General features: G+C 44.2%; 1 pseudogene; it reads left to right on the forward strand.

The window, feature by feature from the left end:
• The first annotated feature begins 2780 nt into the window (after window positions 1-2780).
• On the forward strand, window positions 2781-4442 carry LOC110289806 (NEDD4-like E3 ubiquitin-protein ligase WWP1 pseudogene; annotated as a pseudogene).
• Window positions 4443-8660: the final 4218 nt, after the last annotated feature.

Raw genomic sequence — 8660 nt, forward strand, 5'->3', positions numbered from 1 at the left:
GAGAAGTGAGTGTCAGGGTCAGTTCAGATAAAAGCAAAAATGTTTTGTGACTAGGTATCCAGAAGGATAGAAAAGAATGTGTCCTTGAGACCTGGGACTCAGAAATCAGAAGTTCCTGAGGGGATAATGGAAAGGAGTAAGGGTGGAGAGGATCTACGGCAGAATTAAGGAGTCTGAGTTCTTGAACCAGGTGATAGGTTCCCTTGGGCTTCATAACTGCAAGCATGGGGTATTAAAAGGGGATGACAAAAAAAAAAAAAAAAAGCTGGGCAGTGGTGGTGCATGCCTTTAATCCCAACACTTGGGAGGCAGAGACAGGGATTTCTGAGTTCGAGGCCAGCCTGGTCTACAAAGTGAGTTCCAGGACAGCCAGGGCTACACAGAGAAACCCTGTCTCGAAAAACAAAACAAAACAAAAAAACAAAACAAAAAAAAAAAAAAAGAAAAAAAAAAGAAAAAGAAAAAGCGGGGGGGGGGCTCGATGAAATGGGGCGAAGATGTTTTATCCTTAGGAGTTCAGAAATGATAGGCTTATATCCCCTGAGGCTCCGGAGAGAGAGGGTACTGAGCTTGGGTGATGTGCCAGATAGGGTTCTGCAAACAGAGGGGTTCTGGATGTCCCAGACTTGGGGGGGGGTCCACCTCTGAGGTGCTGGCAATGTTAAAACATGTTAGATAGCAAAAGGAAGGAGGAGAGGGGCTGCTAGTGAGCTGAAGGTTAGGTGAATGGGGAAGCAAAGGAAATAGAGGTTCCCACTTTAGCTAGAAGACCCCTTCTCAATAAGGGGACACATTGGCACCACCAAAAAGAATGTAACTAAAATGCAACTGATTGGTGGTGGTGGGGGTGAGGTTTGTAAGGCTGTCCCCCTACCCCAACAATAGGGAAGTGAGAAAGAGAGGAGGGTACACAAAACTCCATTAGGACCAAGTGAGTGGCCCTGGAATCTAAAAGGAAGGAGATGAGTTGCCCTGGTACTGTGATAACTCCTTGGGGGCCCCTGTTAGAGATGCTGGAGGTCAGTTCAGTGGAGCTCAGGCCCCTTGGGTCATCCACATGTGAGTCATGGAGGGCAGTCTGGGAGTGATGTCCCTGGGAACAAGTGGCATGGGCAATAGGCAGCCCAGTGTCCCTCTTTTTTTTTTTTTTTAATATACCAGCTGACTTTAAAAAAAAGATGTATTTATTTTATTTATTTTATGTATATGAGTACACTGTAGCTGTACAAATGGTTATGAGCCTTCATGTGGTTGTTGGGAATTGAATTTCGGTCCTCTGCTTGCTCAGGTCAACCCCGCTTGCTCCAGTTGTCCCCCGCTCGCTCAGGTGCTAAGATTTATTTATTATTGTAAATAAGCACAACTGGTGTTGTCTTCAGACACATCAGAAGAGGGCATCAGATCTCATTACGGGTGGTTCTGAGCCACCATGTGGTTGCTGGGATTTGAACTCAGGACCTTCGGAAGAGCAGTCAGTGCTCTTACCTGCTGAGCCATCTCACCAGCCCCCAGTGTCCCTCTTGATGACATGTTTGACATGGTCCTCACGGCTCTCAGGGGTTAGGGCAGGCCTCTGGCTAGTTTTGAGACCACATTTGAGACAGGGACCTAGTGATTTCCAAGTCTTAGGCGGCCAGGGAGTTGTCAAAGCTGCTTGAACAGCCTTGGCCAGCATATGGTATTTTTGTTTGCAGGCCTTCTTATCTCTCCCATGGTACACCTTAAAGGCCACTGCTAAGACTTCTTCCTGTGGAGTTAGGGGTCCTCTGTCCAACATTTAAGCTTGGCCCTAATATCAGGGTAGCTTTGGGAAAAGAAACAGGTCATCAGGTTTTCAGGGTGTAAATTAGTATATTGTAAGAGGGCCTTTGTAAGACACTCTAAAAATTGAGACACATTTTCCTGTTTGTCCTGGATGACCTCTTGCAGTTTTTCATAATTTACTGGTTTAAGGACATCCTTAAGGAGACCAGCCAGGAGGCAAGTTGTAAATTGCTTTCTAGCTAGAATGTTGTCTGGGGTATTATAATTCGATTGGATATCCTGGTCAGGCACTGCCTCAGACCCATTGGGAGAGCTGCATTGGTCTGGTGCATTTTATCTGCATGTACTCTACCCTGTTCCCAAACTCACCTGCACTCCTCAGGAAGAGGTTGTTTGTGAGGATCATGTATATATCATGGAAATTAAGACTATAAGATTGAGTGATATACTGAAATTCCTTAATAAAGATGGAGGAGTTTGAGGTATAGGATCCCAGCCTTTTTTTCTCTTTGAGAAAGTTCACTTAACGAAAAGGGGACATGTACCCTGACTAGACTATCTACCCCAGGGACTTCTTGCAAAGAAAGAACTGAGAATGGGTTACACTAGGTGGGGAAAGAAGGAGGGGGATTGGCTGTCGAAAGAGAGCAGTTATTGGGAGGGCTAAAAGCTGTAGTTGGGGTGAAAATAGGTGTAGTGTGGGATGGTTAGTGTGGTCTGTAGCTGGAGATGGACGGGAGGAGACTGGAGAAGCTGGGTGAGGAGAAGAAGCTGAAGAGACTCCAGGAGACTGGAGAAGGTGGATGGTGATGGTAAGGAGGAGGCTTAGTAGCTGGATCGAGGATAGTATAAGTTTCATCTGGTTGAGATTTCATAGCTAGGAGGAGCTAAGTTGGGGAACAGGAAGATCAGAAAGAAGGTTTGTAGGGGAAGTAAGAAAAAGCCTGAATGCAGGAAGCCTTCCATTATCTGGACCATTGGCAATAATTGTAAAGATCCCTTATAATAATAGGATCATGCCTCCAGGCTGGGAAAGAAGAGTTGGTGATTGTGGAAGAGTTTATTATGTGGATCATAACACCAGAACAACAACCCGGCTGCGACCTACTATAGAATCTGTTCGAAATTTTGAACAGTGGGTAGTCTCAGCAGAATCAATTGCAGGGAGCTATGCAACAATTCAACCAACGATACCTCTATTTGGCTTCAGTGGTAGCTGCAGAAAATGACCCCTATGGTCCCTTACCACCAGGCTGGGGAAAAAGAGTGGATTCAACAGAGTTTACTTTGTGAATCATAATACAAAAACAACCCAGTGGGAAGATCCAAGAACTCAAGGCTTACCAAATGAAGAACCCCTGCCAGAAGGCTGGGAAATTAGGTATACTCAGGAAGGTGTTAGGTACTTTGTTGATCATAACACGAGAACAACATTCAAAGATCCTCGCAATGGGAAGTCATCGGTAACTAAAGGTGGTCCACAGGTTGCTTATGAACGCAGCTTTAGGTGGAAGCTTGCTCACTTCCATTACTTGTGCCAGTCTAATGCACTACCCAGTCATGTAAATCAATGTGTCCCGACAGACATTATTTGAAGATTCCTTCCAACAGATTATGGCATTAAAACCGTATGACTCGAGGAGGCAGGTTTATGTAATATTTAGAGGAGAAGAAGGTCTTGATTATGGTGGCCTTGCAAGAGAATGGTTTTTCTTGCTTTCCCATGAAGTTTTGAACCCAATATATTGCTTATTTGAGTATGCATGCAAGAATAACTATTGTTTACAAATAAATCCAGCATCAACTATAAATTTCTGACCATCTTTCATACTTCTGTTTTATTGGTTGCTTTATTGCAATGGCACTGTTCCATGGAAAGTTTATTGATACTGGTTTCTCTTTACCATTCTACAAACATATGCTAAGTAAAAAAACGTACTATTAAGGATTTGGAATCTATTGATACTGAATTTTACAACTCTTTAATCTGGATAAGAGATAACAATATTGAAGAATGTGGCTTAGAAATGTACTTTTCTGTAGACATGGAGATTCTGGGAAAAGTTACTTCACATGATTTAAAGTTGGGAGGTTCCAGTATCCTGGTGACAGAAGAAAACAAAGATGAATGTATTGGTTTAATGACAGAATGGCGTTTTTCTCGAGGAGTACAAGGACAGACCAAAGCTTTCCTTGATGGGTTTAATGAAGTTGTTCCCCTTCAGTGGCTACAGTACTTTGATGAAAAAGAATGGGAGGTTATGCTGTGTGGCATGCAAGAGGTTGACTTGGCAGACTGGCAGAGAAATACTGTTTATCGAGAAATACTGTTTATCGACATTATACAAGAAACAGCAAGCAAATTATTTGGTTTTGGCAGTTTGTGAGCGATACTGATAATGAAGTACAAATGCGACGCTTGCAGTTTGTCACTGGAACCTGTCCCTTGCCTCTAGGAGGATTTGCCGAGCTCATGGGAAGTAATGGACCTCAAAAGTTCTGTATTGAAAAAGTTGGCAAAGACACCTGGTTACCAAGAAGCCATACATGTTTTAATCCCTTGGATCTCCCACCATATGAGTTATGAACAACTAAAGGAAAAACTTGTTTTTGCAATAGAAGAGACAGAGGGGTTTGGACAAGAATGACTGTGACTTGTCTTGGAGAAGCTCTTGCATTTAGATACCCCAGCCAAGAAAAAGTGCACAAATAGTGTATATAAGCTGTTCATTCTGTACAGTTAATTTTCTGAACCTTTCAAAGTATAAATGTTTTCCATTCTTCCACAGAAATATGCAAAACATTTCATCATTTTCTACTTTATTTATTGTTCCCTTTAAATGACTGACCAGGAAGAGAATCATCCTTAAATGTTGACACAAGCAAGAGAATTTATTAAAAAGTATATATCTATATAACCATATATGACAGTGGCTCTAGAGCGCCAGGTATATTAAACAATGCAGCTGTTCATTCACACACACACAAAAATAATAAAAAAAAAAAGAGGATCAAAAGTACCATTAGGAGGCCATTTAGAGTCATTATGAAGTGGCTATAGAGGCCAAGACTGACTGCAAAGGCTCATGAGTTTAGAAATCTTTAAATGAGGTGCTAGGTTTAGGGGTTTGAGGTTCTCCAGGAGGCATCCCAGTGGGGAAACTGAAGGTATGGAGGAAGATGTAATCCCCATGGGCGAGGAAAAAGGTTAGTACTGTCAACCACTAGTGGAGTCCCAAGGAAAGAGACAATAATAACAGAACACTCATGGTTTAAGCTAGCCTATCAGGCTATTTGATATCCAGGGCAGGGGGTGGGGATAGGGTGGGGCAGCACAGATGCCAGAGAGACACAGATCACCCAGTACCAGGATTTTTGAGAGGAAAAGGGAGGAGCTGTGCCTTGAGAAGAGAGAAGAAACCTTGCCCAAGGGAAGAGGTCTGTGGTGGAGTTGGCAAAAAGGGCCAGTGGTAGCCATGAAGGGTCTGGGGGTGGTGGTGGATGTGTCCTCCATCTCAAAAGATACCAGAGGGGTGCCAGGAGCTCAACAGTTGATTTCTCAGGTCCAGGGGGATGTTTAAATCAACAGGAGGGGAAACTCACCAATCAGCCGGTGTTAAATGCAGAAATCTAATGATCCAATGGCGGGAAAGTGAGTCTGTGGGGCAGGTGGACTTGTCAGGATGGGGTCCTGGCCTATGGGCTTACCCCACAGTGGGGTGCACCAGCACCAGAATAAAGGATCCAAGTGACACCACCACTGATGGATCTAAGAGGCGAAATCTGACAAAATGACATGGTACAACAGGCCTCATGTGAAAGATGTATTAAGAGGGGGGGGTCGGGGGTTGAAGATGAAGCCTCTGGGTGGAGGAAGGGAAGAAGTGGGAAAGGAGGAAAAGTGTGGATTTTTACTGGGGCGTTGTGCATGTGCCAGAGGACATGGGAGAGGAGACAGTGGGAATGTGTGGCCTCTGGGCACGTCCTGTTGTCACTGCATCCCTCAGCTGATCATTTCTGAGGGGATTAGCGATGGAGGTGCCTGATTGCCAACAACGGGTACAGCGACAGGCCAGGCTGTGATGGTGAGCTTTATAGAGGGTGGCTTAGTTAGGGTTTCTATTGCCAGGATGAAACACCATAGCCAAAAGCAATTTGGGGAGGAAGGGATTTATTTGACTTACATTTCCACAGCACTGTTCATTACTGAAGAAAGTCAAGACAGTAACTCAAGCAGGGCAGAGACCATGGAGGGTGCTGCTTATCTGTTTGCTTATCTGTTGACTTGCTCAGCTTGCTTTCTTATAGAACTCAGGACCACCAGCCCAGGGATGGCACCACCCACAATGGGCTGGACCTTCCCCCACTGATCACTAATTAACAAAACATCTTACAGATGGATCTCATGGATGCATTTCCTCAACCAAAGCTCCTTTCTCTCTGATGCCTCTAGCTTGTGTCAAGTTAACACACAAACCCAGCCAGCACAAGGTATGGAGCACACACATAAGGAAAATCTGGCAATGGTGGAAACATGTCTTATTGGCCCTTAGTGGAGCCATTGGCACAGTCATTGAAAGTGGTGTGGGGGATGAGGGAGTTGCCAGGAACCTGGTTCTGGAATGGGGACAAAGGACTTTTGGCAGTCCTTAGTATGCCCAGTAATTTTTCCATATGTTTTTAGGTGGCTGTGTTTTAGCAGAAGTAAAGAACTTTGGTTAGATACAAAGGTTAAGTACAGTTGTGCTCTTATACCAAGCTGAGGCTGCTCTACCGGGAAAGCTCCTCGTCATACTTGACAGGCATAGTGGCCCTTGCTTCTAGCACAGAGGATCCTGGGTACATACATATATAAAATATGTACATAAAACACCCCTTGTAAGCAGGGAGATAGGCAATACCCTACAAACATCCTGTGATATTTGCACCCATACAGGTCAGAAGAGTAAAGCTGCCTTCCATGAAAAAAAAATACTTAGAATAAATCATAAGGAAATTTATCTTAAAATAAATGTTTCATATACATATATTTCCATTTATCAAAAATTAAAGCAAATTTGCATGCTAATGAGATAGAGATGTTTGATTATTTTACACAAAGAATGAAATCTTAGCTGAATATTGATACTGCACATAGAAGACAGAAAGCATATTCAACATGATTTCAGAGTTGATATTTTAATTGTATAGTTATCATTGCTGAAAACGCTGGTTCACATAAATACCATGGAAGTTCAGAAATGTGTTTAAGGAACAGTTCAGAAATGGTTGGAAACTGTAAATCCCCAAACTAATGTGATTTTAAAAACTAGGGCCAGAAGCACAAGTAGAAGTGTGAAAAAGCAAATTCCGTAACAGGGTGCAATCCAAAGATGCGCCAGTTTGATATACACTGAGCAATAACAGTAGGAAAATTCTAAAAGCTGTGCCTGTAAGGGAAGACAGTGAAGCTCTGAGCCAGACTGCTCCATGGATTGGCTGGAGGTTTAGTGCCAATAGGAAAGAGAACAGCCAGAGGTACCTGGGGTCTCATCAGGGACAGAAAGAGGAGCTGCCTGGCTAGAAGGGAGGGCAGGGGTGGGGGAAGTCTTGTTGGGTTATTAAGGGAAGCAGCAGGGACAGAAGAGGAACCCATAAACTGCAAACTAGCACTGGAGGAAGAGCTGGGAGAGCCAGGCTAGAGTAGGGGCTTTGGTATGCATAACAGGGTGACACACAGTCATCCCAGGGCTTTCATTCATAACTATGTGCCCCATTTGCCTGAGGGAGGGGGAGGGGTGTTTTTTTTAGGTTTCTGAGGAATGCTGCTTGTGAGCCCTAGGAATCCTTCTTTGTCAGGCCTGAGCTAAGACCAGACTGTCATTTTGGGACATCGCTGTCTTTTGCAGGGATTGGTAGTTTGGGACCTAAAAGTTCCTATATGAACATGAAACTTTGTATGTACAATAAAAACCTGTGGGTTAAAAATGGGGTCCTGCGTCTGGCCCAGGGCTGGAGGCAGGACACAGGAAGTCTGACTGCGCAGACCCCACACAGCTTCAAGAAGCCACAGGGTGTCCAGCTGTGAGAAGTCACAGGACCCCCTCTGGGGGTTGGGGTGGGGATCCCTGTGGAACTGCTAGAGTTGGCTCAGGGGTCCTGGGCCTGCATGGAGACCGGAATAGCAGGTTCTAGCTCTTGGGTACTGAAAGACCCACAACGTGAGGACTCCCCCACATTCTGACTCAGGAGAGGCGACACCCCAAATCACTCACGAGAAACAGTCTTGATGCAAACAGCAAGAGGTTTATTCTGGAAAGGCCAGTGCACTGGGGATGACTCGTATCCCATGCAGGGGTAGAGAAATCGACCCCGAGCTCAAGGGGTAAGGGGTTGGTTTATAAAGACAGAAACTGCAAACACCTGGCATTGGGCTATAGCATTTGGCAAGCTAGCAAGTTTGCATAACGGGTTTAAGGAACGGTTAGAGTATTCTGTACAAACATTTCCTGGAACGATGGGACAAGTTAAACTTCTACTTTGTGGTTAGTACATCCTGGAACAATGGGTCATAAAAATTTCTACTCCCTGCCATTAGTGAGGTCTATTTTGGATATAGGTCTAAGGGCTTAAATAAATTTTCACTCTCTCTCAGGATCTTTCATTCCACACTCTTTCTAGTAAATAGTTCTAATCTTAGAACCAGACACTATCTTCTCCCTGACACACTTGATCCTTTAGGGCATGGTACTGTTGTCTCAAAACTAAAAGCTGCACTGTACTAAGTCTTGCTCTAATAAAGGCGACTAGCCTATTTAACACACATGGACCTATAATTAAAAGCAGATGCAAAATCAAAAGGGGCCCCATAAGGGTAGAAAGTAGGGTGGTCAAGAGTACAAGATACAAGCCTTTCA

Source organism: Mus caroli, unplaced genomic scaffold, assembly GCF_978045245.1.
Source record: "Mus caroli unplaced genomic scaffold, Mus_caroli_1 scaffold_2, whole genome shotgun sequence".
NCBI classification, from domain to species: Eukaryota; Metazoa; Chordata; class Mammalia; order Rodentia; family Muridae; genus Mus; species Mus caroli.